General features: G+C 42.1%; 1 long non-coding RNA gene across 1 annotated transcript; it reads left to right on the forward strand.

Moving 5' to 3' along the window:
* Nucleotides 1–1,113: 1,113 nt before the first annotated feature.
* On the forward strand, nucleotides 1,114–20,886 carry LOC120509738. The gene is made up of 4 exons (XR_005629327.1): nucleotides 1,114–1,420; nucleotides 18,209–18,303; nucleotides 18,965–19,153; nucleotides 20,736–20,886. It is a non-coding gene; the product is annotated as an uncharacterized LOC120509738 (long non-coding RNA).
* The last annotated feature ends 437 nt before the right edge of the window (nucleotides 20,887–21,323 follow it).

A 21,323-nucleotide genomic window follows, 5' to 3' on the forward strand; every position in this document is an offset into this window, starting at 1 on the left:
AAACATCATCATCAGGCAAACTGTTTATATCCAATTAAATGAAATGTTTTCAGAAAGTATCTGCTTTTGTCTAGCAATTATTTGTCTTTTACTCACAGGAAACAGCCCAAACTCTCTTTTTACCTAGCTTTTAGTGTCACCTTCTTTAACTTTTGTGTCTAATAGATGCCAGTGTTTTGCAAATGTTCAGTTGACAAGAATGAAAAATGCTTTGTTCAACTTCTCCCCAAGAAAGGAAAAAAAAATTGTCTAACAAATCCTAATTGTGGCAATTCTGCTGCAGCAGAGAAGACACTTGCCTTAAGTAGCACAAAACATGTGATAAACACAAATAAAGATGAATCTGTGTGCTCTGGGTTACACAGATCCTGGCCTGAGAGAGCAGCTGGAAGAGCAGGCTCTGTGCTGAGCACTGAAATATTTCTGCAGGGCTGAAGTCCTCCCTGGCCTTCAGCTCTCTGTGCTGAATGTTCCCAGGAACACAGGAGATGGGTATTTTCTGGTAACTCTTAGGAAGCATTCAGCTGGGTAAGAGGGCAGACGTTCTGCTCAGGAGCTCTCTCAGTGCTGCTGTGTGTCCAGTTTGTGCTGTAATGAGCTGAGCTCCTCGCCAGGACAGACAATGTGCTGAGGTTTGAGTGCCCCTGCCAAGCCCTCCTGGGGGCTGTGTGCCTGTGCAGAAAGGATGCAAAGCAGGGGAGGATTCTGCCCTGGATTCTGCCATTTGCCTGGTTTTTAGATGTTGATGTGATCAGAGTGGAGAGTATTGTATTTGCAGAGCACCCCTGACGAAGGCAGGAATGATGCATCTGACTCCATGTTCTCAGAAGGCTAATTTATTACTTTATTATACTATATTATATTAAAGAATACTATGCTGTACTAAAGAATACAGAAAGAATACTTACAGAATGCTAAAAATAATAATGAAAACTTGTGACTCTCTCCAGAGTCCTGACACAGCTTGGCAGTGATTGGCCAAAGAGTGAAAACAACTCACTCCAGAACCCAATGAAACAATCAGCTGTTGGTAAATAATCTCCAGCCACATTCCATATGAGCACAACACAGGAGAAGCGAATGAGATAAGAATTGCTTTCCTTTACTCTGAGACGTCTCAGCTTCCCAGGAGAAAAATCCTGGGTGAAGGGATTTTTTCAGAGAATGGGAATGCCATAGGAGAGTTGCCAAAGCAGAGCAAGGCAGGTGCCTGCTGCTTCCAGTCCTCTGTGTTGTGTTCTTGTGATCTGTGACATGCAGCCATGGACATCCTCTGGGTTTGTGGCACTCAGCTGAAAGCTGCAGGATCAGACAAGGGATGGGGAGGCAGGAGCTGTGTCTGCAGCACCATTCCTTCCCCTCTCTTTGTGCCAGTCCTACACTGAGCAAAGGCTCAGCCCAGGTCATGGTTAATGATGAGGTGAGTGTCACTTTTGGTTAAATTTTATGCTTTTTTAAAAACTTCAGGAAAAGCATGAGGCATGCTGGGACCCTGAAAACAGGAAAACACACAAACCCCCCTCATGTCCATCTTTAAAATGATATGAGTAGTGTATCTGATTTATGAAAAATGTATAAATGTGACTTGGGAACAGCTTGTGCTTTCACACTAAATAAAAGGAGAAGACAGAAGAGGGAACTTGAATGTCTGTGAGCATACTCATGTATACAAATGACTGTCATAAATCTTTTTGCATGATTGCTTTGCTTTGTGGCATCTCTTTGGGGAGTTCTGCAGGGAAAAAGAAGCCCTGCAGTTTGGGAAACTGGAAAAAAATCACAGGAGAAAATGGATTTGCTGATATAATTATGCAATTCATTCTAGAACATATTTGGTCTGCTAATGAGAATGGAAGGGGAAAGCCTCAGCAGTGCTGTTGGTTTAAGGGAATTGAATTTAAAGACCAAACATCCTGGGTGAGACTGCTGCAGCCTCAGGAGGCAGGGCTGGCTCTGGAGGGAGCTGAGACAGAGCCCTGCAAACCCTGCTAGTGTCTCATGGCTGAGGAAAGAAAATGCTTTATTCTTGCAAGATGGGCTGGGGAGAAGGCAGATTTCTCAGCTAGTGTCTAAATCTGCCTTGGCGTTGGTGCTCGTTCACACTGCCTGCAGGGTGGTGCACAGCAGCCTCAGCTTGGGTCTGAAGTCACTCCTCATTGTGGTGCAGCTCCATCAGAGTTCAGGGTAGATGCAGAGCTCCCCAGAAAGACAAGAGGAACCTGGGAGAGCTCATCCCCCAGGGATCAGTGCTGCCATGGCCACAGGGGATCCTGGACCCGAGCTGGGGCTCCTCTCTGGCTGCAGCAGCTCAGAGCTCCTCACAGCATTGCTCCCCTTCCTCCCCAGGCTGGAGGGTGAGTGATTCTTAGGGATCCTTCTGGGGTGTGAAGTAGGAGAAAGTGAATGAGATCATTCAGAAAGACAGCAGAGAGAAGAAATGAGCTGAAAGACAATGGAAAATAAACAGCAAAACTGTTCATGCCCTTCTAATGTGGTCAATAGTGGTGTGCTTTTGCAGGGAAGCTCCATCTCCTGCAGGGGGGAAGGTCTTCCTCAGCAGACCCAGGCTAAGGAAGTGTGGCTGGCAGCTCTGTGCCTTGTTCCTGCCTCTGACTGTGTGCCCCTGGTGTTGCCCTGAGCTGTACATCCCACTGTTGCTTTCATATAATCCTGCTGGGAACCAGGGCATACCTGAGAGGTTATTAATAGTTTGCAGAGAAATGGCTGTTAGTTGGCTGGGTTTTTGCAAGCTTATAAAATAGTTAAATAATGTAGAAAGAGTATTAATAGTTATAAATAATATTGATGATTAAAAAAACCCCTGTTAAAGCTATGATAAAGTATCCCTCAACAGCATATTGGGATATGAAGGAAGGATTCACTCTGATGGTGTTGAGGACTTCTTGCAAACCATGGTGGATGGGGTTTTCTCTTCTGTGAGAGAACGTGTGCATGTGAGAACAGCTCAGAGCACCACTGGTCAGGCCCTGGTGCCTGTCCTGACGTGGCTGTGAGCAGTGCCAGCAAGTGCAGCCAGGCTGATCTGTGCTGCTCCTCTTACAGCATCCTCCTGCCCCCAGAGCTCTGTGCTGAGCTGACCAGCTAGCTGGACATCTGCACATCCAGCTCCAGACCCTCAGCTCCCCTCTGCTGCCTTTGGGGCTGAAGAGCTGCTCAGACTTCCAAGGTGTAACTCCAGAGGAACTCTTTCCTTTGCATTCAGTGAAAAGAGCAGTAACCACGTGGAAATGCCATTGCCTTTTCATTCTGTCATTGAACATTCTGTCATGCAAAAGGGAAGGAAAGCAAAGCTTACAGCAGAGGTGCTGTTAGTATGGGGGAAGCAAGGTCCTCAGCTGCCATGTGCTGTTATGGTTTTATTTAAGGAGCTACTTATACTAAAAGCAAAAATAATTGTCTTTGATAGATATTTGTTCCTTGCAGTTGAAAGACTCTTGAATTTTGAAAGCCAGTAGAGAGTCCCTTTGCCTTCCTTCACAGGGTTTTTGAAGTAACCATGAGATTCATGTTGAAAAGGGAACCACAGGGCCTGCTCTGTGGTTTTCTCACGCTGTTCTCAGTTCCTGCACCCACAGCATTTGTTTGCTCTGCCAGAGCCAGGCCTGGGCTGACTCCTGTTAGCAGGGGCAAGCAGAGCCAGCCTTGGTTCATCTACCAAGGCATTTGTCTGAGACAAATTCTCCTCTATGTCCCATCTGCAGCTGTTGGAAATCTGTCTCCTCTCTGGCAAATGGAGCCCAGCCTCTGAAGGACTTGGTCAGGCCAGGTTGCCTGTGAGCAGCCACCTCGTGTGGGCAGCAATATTTTGGCCCATAGGCTTTTGCTAAAGGGAGGAAACTACATCCCAGTGCTTTGTAGAACAGAGTAACAGAAGAGAGGGTGGGATGTATCTTGCTGTAAATGCCATTCTGTACTCTTTTGAAATAATCTTTGATAACTCAGAGAAAGGTGCAGCTGTGCCTTTCATTGAACAGCGATGAGTGTGGTGGAAACTGCTTACCCCTACTTATGCAGGCTTTTCTTTGCCATTAATAGCCATCCCTCTCCCTGGCTGGGCTGCCCTGGGCTCACTCAATTCCTGTGCTCAGCAGCCAGGATGAAAACTGTGCCACCAGCAGTTCTTGCTGCTGTCATCCAATTTTCCATGGGGTGTGTAACATCAGCAGCTGGCTGCAGCAGGATTTGGTGGGTTATTTCCCTGTGCTGGAATCTGTCTAATCTGCCCTTTCCTCAGGCCTTCCTGCATTGTTATTGGAAGCCAGGTCTGCTGCAATTTTCCAGGCAGAGGTTAATGGGCTAGATTAGCATTTTATTACTATGATTATCTTATTGTTCTTTGTGTGACACTGACCTGGAGTTTGAAGCGCTGCATAAAACATAAAGAGGACACGAGTCCCACTCATAAAAATAATCTTTAGATTAATACCTTTAGATTAGGCTGGTCCTGCAGGCACTCAGGAGGCAGTGTGCTTGCTCCCATTCTCCTTCCCAGGCTGTTACTGGGAGCATGGTGCTTGTAGCACTCTCTCCAGCAAAGTGCCTTGTGTGCCTCCTCAGAGCTGGATGCTGCATAATTAGGAAGGGAATTTAAAAGGTTTCAGTAGGAATTTTATAAAGCTCCCCAAGTCATTAAGGAATGCAAAGAACAAAGAAATGGAGTGACCTTTGTGCTCTTGAGGCCTGAGAGGCTTCTGAAACCCCACTTATTTCTGCTTGGGGCCTGACACAGCAGCTGGCAGTTCCTGCAGTGCTTGTGGAGCACATTGGTCTCTGCCCTGCACAAGGTTCACCCCTGCTAGCTTGCACAGCCTCTGGAGAACAGCTCCCCACCGTTCCCCTTGGGATGTACCTCTGTCTGCTTTTAAATTTATTGGTTGCAGGGCATGTTTGGAATTCCTTGTCCCAGTGCTGTGAAAGTTGACACCATTGAGCACAGAACCTATTATTTTAAATAAAAAAATCTACTCTCAATCAGATATGAGTTTCTCAGCAGTTTGAAGCACTGAGTCTTAATTATGGACTTTAGAGCCTGACTGTATCAGGGCTGACTACATTTTGGTGTCTTAGCATAATATCATAAACTAAATTTTATCTAGTGAGTTATAAGACATTAAGATCTCATTAAGGGTGAACTCTTTACCCTGCAGAAGCCTGTAATGGAATTCGTGTTGTTTCCCTGTCTGTGAATCATCCTGTGATGATGCTGCTGGCTCTGCTGTAGACTGGATAGAGGCTGCTCCAAACAGCAACTGGATGTTTGAAATTCATCTCCAGATACTGCTGTCCTCTGTGCTTCTCAGAGAGGAGTCAAAGGAATCAACCAGAGAAAAAGGAAAATATTTAAACAATTTTTTGAAAAAACACAATACTTAATTAGCATGCAGACTGAGTGTGGCAGACCATTCCATCTCAAGCAATGTTTTCAGACCCTTTTAGAGATACAGTCTGGAAACTTAGCAAATGTAAAGCCATTGGACCTATTTCCTATTGGATTTACTTCCATCTGGGGACAAAATGTGCAGAATCCACCCAGGAAAAGTATCAGAGTTTTGCATAGGTTCAGATGGCTAGGTTGAGTCAGGGCAAAGAGGACATGACCCCATATTTCTCTGTGGAAGACAAGAGATGACCAAATAGGGATGTGGTGTGGTTCCTGGCTTTGCCTTGCTGAGCCCAGTGTCCTTGTCAGGTTAGTTTGGAAGGTTGGTGCTTTCTGTACAGCTCTCTGCCTCCAGGAGCACTGTGGGCTGGGGGAAAAATCCTGCCAGAGAAAGAACTAAACTCTGCAGCAGAACATGCTGCAGCTGTTGATCATGGATGCAAGAGTCATTATTTTTTTATTTTTTTAATTAGATAAAGTAATGGTTGTTTTCCTCTAATGAAAGACATTTGTCTTTTCACTGAACCTACAGCCTCCCAATCAAGGTTTTTTGCCTTGTTTTTAATTCTTTTTTCTTCACCCTCTTTTCCCCTTGTGCAATCAACAACAACAGACCAGGTCTAGAGCAGTTTGATGTTTATAAAGTGGTCCAATCATAGCTTCACTTCTGAGCAGGAGTAAATAAATTCATCAAGCAGTTGATGCTTTTTGCGCTGCTGTTATGATAAATGTTGCCATCAATTATAGCAGTATGCTCAGACTGCAAGGAGCAGAACTAGCTGCACATGCTGCCTGAGAGGAATGACAACAAGACAATTCGTGTTCCCTCTCTTTGTGCTTTGTATTTGCAAGCACAACTCTCCAATTATACTAATTTGTTTGTTTGGATTAGCCGATGGATTAAGAAATGTTTTTAGTTAACGCTGGAGCATAACACACATTAATATTTTGGCAAACATGACATAATTCTCTGCGTTAGGCTGGAATCACTGGAGTCTCTGATGCTGGAGTTGTTTCACCAGCTCCACACCTTTGGAGTGTGCTGAGGGAGCAAACTCCCTTCTGGCTGGGACCTGATCACTGCAGCTCCAAGAGAAATCCAGAGGTCACCAGGATGGGATCTGGTACCTGGCAGCATTTGGGAATCACCTGACTTTGAATTCCTCTAGAGAAATGGTGCCAGTCCCCTTGCTGAAGGTGTTTGTTCATTTATGATTTTCAGGAGGTTGGAGAGGGTAGATTTTAGGAGATGTTATGCTGTTTCAGCTCTGAACTGGCAGTCATAAGGCAGGAAATGGCTTTTGTTTGGTTTCAGCATTGCTTCCAGTGCCCTCGCTCTGGCATTCCTGCGTGGTGTTTTGCAGAGCCCTTGCATGATGTGTTTGCAAGAGATTTGTTAGAGAAGTAGAAACCAAACTAGCAGATAGCACATTTAAAACCTAAACCATATTTAACATTATTTTAGATGTCCTCTCTTTGATCACAAACTGTGAAGTTGAAGCCTTGCATGAAATGAAGGAAATTAATTAATTCAACCAGAGAGTTCCCTTTCTTCCTTTGAAATTAATAAACAGACAGTGCCTTTCAGAGTTGGACATTGTCACTAAAATACCAAGAAAAAAGCACACCTTACAGCTCAAAGTAGAAGTAAACATACAGCATCTGCTTCTTGTGGCCCAGAGTTCAGCATGTTTGTTTGATAACTGGAATTTTAAAATTAAGCAAGCAGATACAGCCCTCATATGAATGGCTGTTGAAGCATCCACTACTTGTATTTTATATTCCTGGATTGCCTGCATGCAGCAATTAAATCCAGAACAGAATTCTGTCTGGGGTATGCCATCCCAAGAGCTTTATTTGCCACGTCTGCCCTTGTTCTTATCTCATAGTTTTGCTGATCAGATGCTATGGTGTGGTAGCTGGGTCCTGTTTTGTTTAAGAGGGAATGGAGATGAGGCATGTCAAATACCTCTTTAATGGACACTACTGGCATGAATTTCAGATCTTTCTGCAGGCAGGATTTGGGTCAAGAAATGTGCAACCCTTATCACAGGATCAAAATCAAATCTTCCCTTTCTGTCTGCCTCAGTACCTCTGAGGAGACAACACAAATGACAATCTGGTCTGTGTAAACAGCAGTTATTTGTGATCTTCTTGGCAAAACCAAAACAAGCCTCAAAAATCCTGCAAATTGATGTTCCACTAGGAGATGTGAGGCCAGGGATCAACCCAGATGTGAAGACAGCCCTGAAAAGGGCCAGAAATCCCTGTGTGCATGAGACCAGTGAGCACAGGAAAGTGGCTCAGCCCCCTTCTCTGATCCAGCCAGGATCAGTGGTGACTTCAAGGGAAGCTCTAGCAGAAGAGGAGTGCAAGTTTTCAAACTCAGAGTGGGATGCTCTGTGTGTCCCACATCACACATTCAGCAGTGTTTGTTACACTGGGGCATGAACTGAAAAACACAATATCAGCCTCCTTATTAAACACAGAGCATGGGCTCAGAAAGGAGGAAGGCTGGACCCTGTAATCTATTCTGCAAAGAACAATTGTGCCAGAGTTTGTAAATGACATTTATAAATGATCAGAGGAATGCCGTGCTAATAGCATCCAGACAAAACAGTTCTCTGGAAGATAAGAAATGGGTTTCAGTCCTCAGAGCCTTTCTTTGTCTGCAGCAAAAGGATTTTGCCTTTTTAGCATTTCTTCCAAGGATGCATCTGCCTCCTTATCAAGAACTCAGGCTTTCAACTAGCAGAGTTCTGAGTTTCTAAAGAAGGTGCTGTTGTTTGTTTGCAAGTTGCAGGCTGGTTGTGGGCATCATTTACTCTGTTGTCCTGCTGGGTACTTCCTTATCTGCTGTAACACAAGTAATGAAAGCAATTATGTCAGGATAAAGCAAGTGTTTGATTTCCAGCCTCTGCTAAGGAAGCAGTGCAAGTCTCCTCGTGCTGCCCAGGCTCAAGGGTTGCCCTCTGCATGAGGTGGGCACCCTGTTCTCCTCAGGTGGGACAGGTGGGCAGCAAGCAGGTGCAGGTCCTGACTGATTTCTCAGATTAGAAAAGCCCATTTTATACTTTGATGGGCTTCTGCATGAGTGCATGGTGCTGGGGTTTTATGATCAGAGCAAACATGGTAAAGGATTTTCTGATTCCCTGCAATCCCTGATGTTACAATGATGGATTCTGGGGTTCAGAAATGAAACAAGGACATTCCACTGCCTCCAGCTCTGGGCTCCTGTAAGTGTAGCTGCTTTGATGAACAAACATTGTGTTTGCATGAGTTCATTGCACCCTCTAACACCCCACTCTTTATTTTGTGCAGTGGCTGTAGAATGTTCTGAGCTAACCAGTCTGCTCCTGATGTAATTGTGATGGGCCAGAATGGTGACACATGAGAAAGAAAGAAATCAATCAATCTGGGTTTGAAGAGAATTCATTTTTCTTGAGTGAATTGTCTGTGGAGACAGAAAGTGACAGCTCCTGTAGGTGGTCCAGCAAGTTGCCTTGCCATGAGTTAATGGAGGGATGTTGCTTCCCAGACAGACCACCCACCATCCCCTGTCCCTTCCTCCTCCCCCCAACTCCTCCAGAAATTCTCGAAATAGTGCTGAATACCAATGCTATTTAACTGGAGAGGAAAACCTTGCTATAAATACAAGCAAAAATAACAGAGTCACAGTGTACCTCACGACTCAGGACTTTGTAAAGTTTTCTTGGCTGAGACACCAAGGAATATCACAGGGACTCTGTGTTTCCAGGGAAGCTATTTTAAGTTATTGTGGAAGAGGCGAGTGTGATTTTGTACTTCCTTTTCCATCCTGCTTGACTCCTTGCAAACAGGCACAGCTTAAATACAGATAATTAGGTGAAAAGGGAAGAAAGTGGTGTCTCTGTAGAAGTGATTGCTGTCACACCCAGGTACTTCTCTCAGAACAAGATTTGTTCTGTAATTACTGTGCAGCTGTGGGTTGCACTTGAGGGGCTGGTTTATATTTACCTGTTGAGAGGGCTGTTTTTTATTTACCTGGCAGGACTTTCAGGAGAAATGCAAAAGCACATCCTTGGGGCTGATGTGGCACCACCCCAGCACCTTATTTTGCAGCTCTGGTCAATGGGGATGGGTTTGCCACATCCTCACCTGTAGGGAAGGTATTTTTGAGGTGTGTTTTTCATTCTGTGTGTAACACAGCTGTCAGGTATGGCAGTCCCTGGTGCATCAGATAAACAGATTTATTTTCCCCCCAGCTTTCTGCTGTGGCCGTTGTTGGCAGGGAAGTGAGCCAGGTCTGCAGGGAGGGATCAGGCAAAGGGAGCAGCCTTGCAGGGAACCTGGGCTGCTCTGCCAGGGGAGCCAGGCAGGTGAAGAAAAAGCTGTTTTGAATCTCACACTGATTGTAAATGACGAGTTATCAGGGAGCATAAAGAAGGGGCCACTGTACCTTTCATAACACCAATACTCTTTGTTAGACTACAGACAAAAGTAGGCTTTGACTTGAGACTGCAGGAGAATACAAGATGAGAGCCTATAAAGATGGAACATATTGATCTTCCCTTTATCTTTTCAAAGCATTCCTCTTTTGTCAAGGGGTCCTATTTTTTTGTACAGCACGTCCCTATCTTCCAATACGTTGTGCATTTCAATGCTCATATTTTAGGGAAATGCAGCATTCATGTTTTCTGTAATTATTATTTTTAACTGAATATTTGTGAGTGATGAAACACATACATTTTCAAACAAAAAGTTATTCTGAATTGAGATAGTACAACCAGGTAGGATCCTGGCCTGGCATGAAAGCACAGTTTCATGTTCCTTACTGAGGGTATATTGATTTATATGAACTAAACATATTTTTCTCTAAGCCCTAGATCAGAGTGGGTTGTTTTGAAGCATGCTGTCTCCTATAAACTTGAAAAGGGAAGGCTTTACTAAGGAGACTGGAGATATACAAATAATTGGTTTGTTTGTTCCTTTGTGGACTAAATCAAAATATTGGTAGAAATATGGAGACCAAAATGAATTATTGAAGTTTTTTCACTAAAATATATAGTGAAATCCATATATTTATATAAAAGTGAAAGTTCTTCAGAGTCAGAATTGGCCCACTTCATGTCAGGGCATCATTTAGAAATTGAGAAATTGAAAGTGTGGAAAGATGTGAAAATTTTGAAACAAAGTAATTCTTTAAAAGTTTATTTGAAAAAAAATCCTACTAAGAGTTGCAGTGAACTGATATGGCCCATTTTGGGGTGCCTGAAGTCTGTTTCTCAATGGATGCCATCCCAGGTCAGGCAAGCCCCTTGTCTTGAGCACAGAGTTCTGTTCAGTCACTCCCATGTTCTGACAACACATTAATGGGCCACGGTGAAATTCCAGGAAATAAGGGTTGAATAATGCTTTCTAATAAAATATAGTGGTGCAATACAATAAAACACACAGAACCATTATTCAAGGTGCAAACCTTTAGAAAAGCTCTTATGTTTCTGAGTTTTTTTCAGTGAGGAAACAATTGAATCTGTCCCAAATCAGCTTCTTAATCCACAGCTGCTATAAATCAAAGAAGAAGAGAATTAAGTTTCAATTGACTTTCCTGGCTTTGAGCATTAAACAAGAATAACTTGAAAGATGGAGGGAACTCTGCAATTTAAAATTCAAATGCCTTGCCCTGCTGAGCTCACCAGAGTGGGGCTGCAGGGCTGCAGCAGAGCCCCTTTGCAGCCAGGTGGCCCAGCTGGGGGATGACAGCAGAAATGGCACCAAAAATGGGGGGGAAAATGGGACTTGCAAATATGTGAGTGTTGAATGATTCCTTGTTCTGTATAAACTTCCCAAACTGAGAAGTTATCAGGATTGGAGTGATTCAAAATGTCAGCTGTGACAATGGGATGCAAATAATATCATCTGATCAAATATTATCATCTGAATATTATAATCTTATTCATCTGAAGACTAATGGAATTTTCTAACCATCATTTTGGAGAGTTTTCTTTTTCCTATTTCTTCTTTTCTTATTTGAAGTTTTTCTTTCAACTCAGTATGGAATGTTTGTGTTTCTTTTCTAATCATGTGAGTTCTTTCATGAAAGTAAAAATAAGTAGACTGCCACAAGCTTTCTAGCTGAAATTTTTTTCACAGGTTTTAAAGAAACCTAATAAATTACTGGATTTCTTTCTTCTTTTCAACAAAGAAGAACTTTTAAAAACCTTTTTACTTCTAAAAGCAACAGAGAATTCATAGGTCTAAGGAGTTGTGCAATTTGATTTTGCTGTACTTTGATGGAAAATGGGAATTTACCCTCAAATCTGGTAAAGCTGAGATGGGTATTTTTTAAAATCTGTGAAGGTATTTACAGTCAGTCCTACAGTTTGCTTGCTGGAATTTCAGTGCTACTTTGAAATATCATCTGTTGTTGTCCTTGTTATTTTAATGGACCATTCCAGAGGGTAGCAGAGTTAACTACCAGCATTTGTTACATGCCAGCTCCATTTCCAACTTTAGCCAACAGAAAAACAGAGAAAAATTCCTCTTCTGTCTTGCCTTCAGCGTGATCCCTCCTTCAGCTTTGCTGTAAATCTGTGCAAAGTGATATTGATTCCTTTCAGTGTCCTTGCTTGAAAGGCTGGGGCACCTTTTCATTTTGGTCTGATGTTCTGGAAAGGTCACTGTGTTCTGAGGTCGTCTCCCTCTGGAGCCGTGCCTGGGGCTGTATCCTGAGCTGCTGGAAGCTGCAGCAGCTCCATTCACAGCTGCAGGATCAGGCCATGGTGGGAAAAATTGCTAGAGGCATTTTAAAAAGACATGAATCTTGGGATTTATTTGTGAATATCAATATTAATATTGAATTCAGTAAAAAAATTTAAAAGAGAAGGAATTAGTATGAAAGAGCAAAAGAACTGCAGGAAGCAAACAAACAAACATTACTTTTTAATTGGTTTGTGTATTTTCTAATTCCCTTTCTAATCCAGTATAAGCAGCTGGCTTGTGACAATAAATTCCCCAAAGACTGAAGAATTTTCCTCTAGCATACCAAATTGTGTCCATCACAGCACTGTTCAGTGTCTTGTTGGCTATCAGATCTCAGTTTTTCTTTCCATAAAACAAAGGAGTCTTGTCTTCTTCTCCTCTGCACCCCAAAATCCCAATGGGCTAGGAATTTTTATAGAATCATAGAATGGTTTATGTTGGAAAAGTCCAACCATAAAACTGAATTATCTGTTACAGGATTTGCTGTGGTTTAGAGGAGTGGATAGAAATGCTCCTTCTCTGGCCATTTTAAGACACCACCAGGTTTGCTGCAAGTTCACAATCATGCAGCTGAGGAACAAGGTAATGGAAGATGTGGCTCAGAACTGTTGTGTGTGCCACAGAAATTGCACTTTGTTTGAGGTGAATTTGGGCTACATCTATCTTAGTATTGGGCTTTTCTTCACACCTGCAGCACGCTTTGGAAAGCTAGGTGAGCATGAAAGAGAATACATTGCTGATTCTGAGATAGATTTTCCTTAAACTGAAGGTTTTACCTGGCAAAGATCAGGCTCAGAACTGCTTGTTCAGTTCCCGTGTTTGAATTTGCAAGGATGCTATGTACAATTAGTGGCAATTAAATGAATTAACATTTTCAAGGCAGAGAATTTTCTCAACACTGTCTGCTCCTGGTATCCAGCTCTTCCATTAGCATTAGTGTTATGTGGCAGCATTCACTCATCTAATTTTAGAGTAGGCTATTTAAAGAATAATCTGATGTATTCATTTATGTCCTACTTAGAGTGGGTGTTATGAAGATGCTCTGTTCTTATCACTGCTGTTATCACTTGTCCTGTCTGTGTGTGACAGGTGGAAGCAGCTCCCTGTCCCAGTCAAGATCAGGGTCCTGTTGTAGATAAGTGCTCCATTCAGGCATTGAGAACAAAAAATTTAGGAAAGTGTCATGGGGGAGAAAAGAGGACTGTAAGATACATACTGAAGGATTCATCAACAGAATTAATTTAGTGGTAATCAGTAGTTGGATCTGTGACCAGTTAAAGCCAGTAGTAAAATATGTGCTGTGAACATCCCTTCTGGCTCCATTACAAGATCAAATGATAAATTTTCACTTTAAGCCTTTCTTACCCTCTGTTCCAAACCTGACTTGTGCACTCATGTGCTTGAAAAAGGTGTGCCCCTTCTGAAGGCTTCCTACATCTCCTTTTCTCAAACCAAACCTGCAGAACAATTTCCAGGGCAGGCAATCCACCTCCTTGCCTGCAGTTAGCCAGGGAACAGTGGCAGCTTGTCTGGACTGGGCTCTGCAGCTTTGGGATGATGTGTTGATGATGTGAGTCTCCTTTCACCGTGTAGTCAATGTTGTCACCACAAGAAATACATTATTCTTCCTCTGCCATTCTGTCTTGTTTTAGCTCGTGTGCCAATTCCTCTGAGGCCCCTCTGTGCAATGCCACAGAAATTCCCTGTGCACATACTGACCTCAAAAATCTTGAAGACTTGGAAGGAAACCAACTTCAGTTATTTTACCTACAAACACCAGAAAAAATTGAGGTCCTTATTAACTTCTATTCTTTATTTTTTTTGTCCATTCTTCCGCAGAGTGTTTTGGCAAGTCCATTTGGATTCCTCTCTATTAACCTGCCTGTCTCTAGCTTCCTCCTGCCCTAATCCACTTCATGTTATGGTGTCCTCCTCCTGTGCTCAAGGAGTTGCAGTATTTCATGTGACAGACAATTACTGGTTCAAGAGAATTCTCCTAACCTTTTGTCAAGAGTTGAATAACCCCAGTCTGTCACTGAGCTATCCCTTAGTGTTTTCTCTGGCAGGGAATTGTACTAATTGTGTTGAACAAAGTGTGCTAACAGGCAGCAGTGCAGCTCCCTGCAACACTCTGTTAAACAGCAGCTGAAAGCCCAGGATTTCAGGCCAAAGCAGGTCCTTGCTAAGCTCAGCCTTGTCCTCCTGGGGTCTGTGAGCCTCAGGGGTGAAGGGTAATGAAACCACCAATCAACTCCTTGCTCAGGGCTGGACACCCCACACACTGCTTGTTGCTCATCTTTGGTTTATGCAAATCAAAAGCAGCTCAATGGACAAGAAAGGATTTAATGTCAGGATTTTTTTTGTGTGAGCTGATACCACTGGATGTGTGTTGGATATCATATATAATAATAAACAACATAAAGGAAATTTCAGACCTGATCCATTTCACATTTCCTTTCTATCAGTGGATGTGATCTGTCCTTTATGGCTGGTATTAATGTCGGTACCACAATCAAGCCCCCAGTGTAAAACATCTCCCTGTATTTAGTACCAGAAGCAGTGAGTGATCTGTGCCTGTAATTATATATCATGATGTGGTGGCTGAAGGCAGGCACAGTATGGAATGCTTGGGAGCTTGGCCAGAGGCTTTGATGCTGCAGTTTCACTGGGGAGGGCTTTGCTGAGAAATTGTTCTCCCTCAAAATAAATAAATATATAAATAAATGAAGCTTTTCAATTTCATAGCCCAGAGCAAGATTAATTAATACAGGAAAATTCTTAATCTGTCTGCTCACCACAGAATTAATGAATAATAGAGAATGTCTTCCCAGCATCTAGAGCTAAAAGGGTGATGAACATGTGGGCATGCCATTACCTACATGTCTCTGCCTACCTGCAGCTCCCCTCACCATTGCACTTTTGGTGCCTCCTAACTCCTTGGTTTTCCGTGTTTTTCTTGGTTTGAATTTCTTTTTGTTTTAAACTCCATATGGTCTCTAAATCAATTGAGAGGGAGATTAATAAAAGCAAATTCTGTCACCTCCCTTATGGCAAGCTGTCCCCAGTTTTCAGATGGAGAAATTGAAAGCTAGAGAAGCTGTGGGGTCTGGAGCAGGAAAAGACAGAACAGTTCTGAAAGCATTTGCACAGTCCAATATAGTCTTAAATGTTCTTTTCCTACTGACTGTCTCATTTTAAAGTGTGTTAAAAAAAAACCCCAAACCCCCCAAAAACTCTCTCCAAAACTGTTAAATTGGACTTTGCCCTTTACTGGAAATATTAGGGAATCCAACCCAACTAAATGAATGTGGTTCTGTCATCCTACTTCCATCTGCCAAGGCTTCTCACTGGCATAGTTTTAGGATGGAATTTTATCATGCATCAGCCTTCAACTTATTTTTTTAAGATGAAATATTTTAAAAATGCATTGAAGACTTCAATGCTAGAAATGTTTTGGTTTCTATTTAAATATTCTGAACATCTCTGTTAAAGGCAGATACAAACTGTACTAAATGTTCTTTATTACTCATACATACGCTGTCCCTGTGAAAAACATCATACATCAGAGGCAGCAGTGATTCTTCAGATTTGCCCAGTGACAAGGCACCATAAAGCTATTCTTTACTAAAAATGTCAATGTCAACTTTATTTGCCAAAGCATGTTTTCTTCTCTCAAGCTGCCAGTTGTTGTTTCAAAATAAATGGAATCTAAAAATCTCATTATTTTTATTGTTTAAAACCAGCATTGGGTGCAGCTCTGGGGGTCAGGAGGTAACAATACTAATTTACCCTGGTGCTGCTGCACTTAGAATATTTAATCTCTTAGGACTTTGACATGATGGCTGGCTGTGTTTCTTAATTTTGTTGTGAAGATGTTGCTGGAGGGCCAGGCAGCTCTTAATAATGTGCATCAAGACAGAGACGAGTCAGTAATGAATATTGTATGAGGTTCTTTTCCTACCAGAGGACCAGCCTGGACAAATACCTGCACAAGCCCACAAGCCTGTTCCTCCTGGCAGAACAGGGACTGCTACAGTGATGGCTAAAAATTTATGCGCCCTACTGGATTCAGTGCAATTCCAGTAGCAAAAAGCAAAATATTTTTAACTTTCCTAAGTCAGGGATAATGTTTAGCTTTTTCATCAGCTTTCAGATGGATTGGAGAGGGAGCTCCTTCCTTCCTTCCTTCCTTCCTTCCTTCCTTCCTTCCTTCCTTCCTTCCTAGAACAGGCTTCTCCCCAAAGGCAGCACTGCTGTATTAGAAACATGCTGGAATAGGAAACTTGATCTGGACAGGTTTCCTAAAATAATATCTGATCAAGGGCTAATGAAAGAGCTGACAGGAAATTGTGCTACCATAAGGTTGGCTGTTTAAGAGTAGAAGTGGAAATGAGACAAATGGATTCCAAGAAGGAGCTGAGGATTGTAATCCACACATGTCACAGACAGAGCTGAAAATTAATATTCTCTTGGAATTAGGAGCATCATTCATTAACCCTTTTTTGAAACAGAAAAGCCCTATCAAAAAGCAGTCTCTGTTTTAAAGTCTGTGCAGTGCCTGAGAGCAGCAGAAGGAACATGCAGAACCAGAAGATAATGTTGGACAGTGTGAAAAGTAGAAGTCTCAGCATGCTAACAGCTTAGCCATTGTTTAGGGCTTTGTAAGTTTTCTGGCATCAGGAATAAGTAAAGATGGATTTCAAGGAGTATAATGAGGTAATTTCTATATCTGTAATAGCTGGATATTAAATTACATTTATATATCTCTTGCACATTTATTTTCTTTATTGCAATTCTCATAAACATAGAAGCCGTCCTTGAAAGCTTCCCTGATTTATTTCCAGTGTGAGTCTCTATCTTATCACAGCAACTCTGAAATTCCTTGCAGTAAGTTATGGGATGATCAAAACCATCAGTCTGCAGCTTGGAATCCCAGTGCAGCAGCTGCCAGGCAGGTCCCAGCCACCTTCCCTGTTCTGAGGGCTGAGCCTCTCTGCCATCTGGGGGAGACAAGGTCCTCAAAGATGCTTTTTCTCTTGTTGCATGGTAAATCTAAGTCCCTGCAAGAAATTTTTGATGATGGTGAATGGTGATAATCCTCTCTTAGCAAACAAGCACCTATTCAGGAATTACAGTAGGAGATAATAGTAGGAAATGGATGGAGGACTATGCAGTTGGATTTTAAAAAGGCAGCTCCACTCAATTCTTATTAAAATGGGTGAGAGCTCTAATGTTTATTAATTAGAGCTTTGTAAAATGTTAGTATGTGGGTTGAATATTTTAGTCTTGGCATTATTTATAATCTGGTTTCACAATGACAGGTTTATTGGGGGTTTAATGCACGTTTGGATAATTGTTGAGTTTTATCCGCACGCTTTTACTACAGAGTGGTCATCAGCACAATCTCCCAGGCTTGAAAGCAGCAGATCTGCTGGCAATTGTGCTGTCTATTATAAATTCACTCTGCAGGGTCAAACTGTAGCTTTAATGCTACAGGAAGAATATAAAAGAAGTGCATGTTTGTGTCACAGCCACAGGTGGTAGAACACAGCATGAACTGTGCATTTGAAGAACTGTCCCATGTGCAAGAGGGAATTGCTGCAGTTTTAGAGGAAGCATCCCAAATTCCATTTATGAAACTTCTGTGTAATCTTATTAAGGGACTAATACGGCCAAAATTAAAAGGCTACACATATATTACATATATATATAATTTCTGAAATGTGTGTTCAGATTTTAAGGCATCTCAGTATCTGAGGGGCTGCAGTGCCTCTTTGCAACAGGGTGAGGGCCTCAGCTCTGTGTGTCTGAGTGTTCAATAGATCTGAGGCTCTGCTTGCTGCTTTTGCTTTTTGTTTTCTTCTAAATAAGTAGAAAAGTAGAAAATGAAGTAGAAAAATATTAGGCTGTGTTAAAACTCTAAGAAAAGTGCTAGCAAATGCATTTGGGGTTTCACTGGGAAAATGGTGGGTGATGTCTGTGGGTGAGTAACTACAGCTGGAATCTGCAGTGGAGATCATCACTGGCATAATATTTTGTCTGTGGTGTCTTTTTCTTTCTTTAAAGCTAGTGTTCAAGTACTTGAAACATCAAAGTCTTCCCTTCTACACATTATTCATTCCTGCAAATGTCTCATATCATGCAGTAGGATGATCAGAAAGGTATGTCTCTTTAGAAATGGTAAATCAATCTTGTCCTTTTGGAAAAGTGTTTGGGAATGATTTTATGGTTATTAACTTGAATTCAATACTTTTTTTCAGCCTAGGCTTTTTAAAATTCAAAAAACTTTCAAGCAACTTTTTAATCAGCCTCTTCTTGCCTTTTCTCAAAAGTAAAATCTTACTTTTTTGTTTCTTTAGCTAGTTCCTTTATCTTATTTAAAATGAAATTCAACATAAAACACCTCATAGAACATTGAAACCCACTGGTTATCTGAGCATGTACCCACCACACCTGGGACTGAAGGCATGGTGCCTCCAAGGGTTCTGCTGTAGGGATGGCACTTCCACATGTCTCTTTTAATATTTTTTTCTGAGCCCTTTTTGGGAAAAGTCAACATGAGAACTGTCCAGATGATGGTAGGTATGTTGATCATACTCAGTTGTTGTACAATCCACAGATTTCAGTAGCTGGCTAAAAAAATTTGTGTTGGTTGAGGTTTGTAGCTCCAAATGCACTGGGTTCACATTGACTTAGAGTCTGCTGCCTTGAGGAGCTGCATGATAGGCTCTGTACATAATGGCTGTAAAAATGGTGTTAGTAAAGTTATTTTCAAAATATTTTTGTTCCCTGTTGTTTTAAGTGAAATTTTCTGTCTCATAGCTCAGTAGCTAAGTCAAACAGGATTTTAAATGCAGAAGCAGCTGAAGTTCTCCTCTGAACCAGCATCCTCATGCCAAGATGGAACATTCTGCAGTAACCACGAGTCGACAGAAGCAAATATAAATGTTGTAAGGCCAACGTTGCACAAGACCAAGCACAGCTTCAAGAAGAGCCTCAGACAACAGCAAGGTTTGGTTGTACATGTTGCTGTTACCATTACAGCCTCAGCTATTTGACAGCCCAGTAGCAGCTCAGAAGTGCCCCAAGGCAATGGACCATCTTTGCTGCTTTTGGGGAGATGCTTGTGGCAGATGGATATTTCAGAGTGCTGCCTGGAATTTCAGAGTCCTTACCTCTGGCTGTTTGATATCAGCTTCACCTGCAGCCTGCTGTCCTTCATCCAGGTGTTCCCTTTGGCTGAGCACAGGGGGAGCACAGGGATGGAGAGTGTGATCACCTGCAGGCTGCCATTTGAATGCACGGGGGCTTGGTGTGCCTCTACAGCATCTTCCTGATCCATCTTCAATGATGAATGGAAACAGGAGCCCCACGGAGATGGATGGGAGTGAAAATCAGTGTGTGAGAGAGAGAGAAACTGGATTTGTGGTTTGGAATGGAATCCCAGCATAGCCTCTGGCTTGGTCCATTGATTGGGAACAGCTACCAATGCCTTCCCATGGTCTCCATTTGGAGGAAGGATCAGCAATCAGAGCTGATTCCTTTAGCTGCAGCTAAAGCATTTTCACTGAAATCCAGCTGTTAGATACAGTGATTTTGATAAAATTTTCTTTTGGCAATATAAGTCTTTTCTGTGGGAATTAAAATTGAAACTTGACCCTTTTGGGCAGGAAACAGTGGCTTCAGCTCAAGTGTTGTTCGTGTGAAAATATTATAGTGCCTTTTTTTTTGGTTCCAAGGAAAAAATAAAATATATAATTTCATAATGAAATTTGTCCAGAAACACTTCTGCTGTCCTTCAGTCAGCTCTGGTGTGTCTTTTGCAACTTGCTTTGAGTTGTGTGAAGGAACAGCGAGCTACATGAGCTAGCTATTATTTGAGTGATATTGGGTGAGGTTTCAGCCTTGTGAACACAGTCTGTGGTGTGTACAGAAGAATATGAGAATATTTTAAGCTGACCATTTAAGAAATTTACTTAGGTCAAAAAGTGGTTTCCTTTAGCTAAGCCAGTCATGGATGAAATCATGTCTGTGAAAGCCAGTTTAAAACTGCAATGATGCAAAAAATCCTCATCAAAACTTGGTAAATTCTCTGAGAATGTTGAAGGTGTTTTACAAGCCTTGGGACAAACTATAAACTCGTGTCAGAATCCAATCTGAATTCTTGTGGCCAGCTTGTGAACTTGGAGTTTATAATGGAAATAGGGATGTAACAGATTCTTAACCATATCAAGACCAGCAGGTGTTGCTATAATATATTAAATGCTGTGGAGCCATCAAATAAGCTGCACTTGAGCATTAGTTCAATATTTTCTTAAACCAAATTGTGATATGCTAGGAAAATGTAATGCTGTGAGTGATTTGCAATAAGAATACTACTGAAATAATCAAAGCACCGGAAAATTTCAGATGCTGAGCTGCTTCTGCTGAGTGACTAAGAGATATTTGCTGCAGCTTGAGTGAAAGATCTCATACTGCACCTAGGCATTATTTGTACTTAAGAATTCAGTAATGTAGGAAAGAACTAAATCATGTACATATTTCCATACTTGGAAGAGATGACACTGCTGAAACTTGTGGTATCTTCTTCCAGGGATAAGATGAGATGATGGTGAAACTCCAGTTTAGGTCTTTTCTGCTCAACACAGATCTCACTGGTGATCCTCAGAAGACCAGGGGAGAAGAAAATTCCTCTAGGACAGAAACACATCTTCTCAAAGAAACTGCACCCTCAGGGGCCTTGCAGAAGGTGAGCAGCAGGAGGGTCAGAAGCAGGACCAGCAGTGGAGAATTTATCAGGGAACCCTGAGCAGGACTCGCTAAGTTTCAATGAACTTGGGGAGGTTGTAACCTTTGCTAGACTTTGAGCTGGCAGCTCCTGAAACCACGAAGGAAGGATGAAAGGAGAAAAATTCCCAGCACCAGGATGCATCCTATGGTATGCAACCCTTTAAGTGAGATGGGTATATCTTTTTGTATAAAAGGAGCATCAGTGTGAACATGATGGAGAAGTTGTTGAAAATGAGTATTTAATGTCCATAGGTATTGAGATTAGAGTTAATGGTTTTGACCTGAGAGATTATCAATTTCGACTAGATATAAAGAATAAATATTTTCTGATGAGGTTGATAAAATGCTGTCATAAGTTGCCCAGAGAGGCGATGGATGCCCCATCCCTGGA

This window comes from Passer montanus, unplaced genomic scaffold (assembly GCF_014805655.1).
Source record: "Passer montanus isolate IOZ18808 unplaced genomic scaffold, ASM1480565v1 scaffold53, whole genome shotgun sequence".
Taxonomy (NCBI): Eukaryota; Metazoa; Chordata; class Aves; order Passeriformes; family Passeridae; genus Passer; species Passer montanus.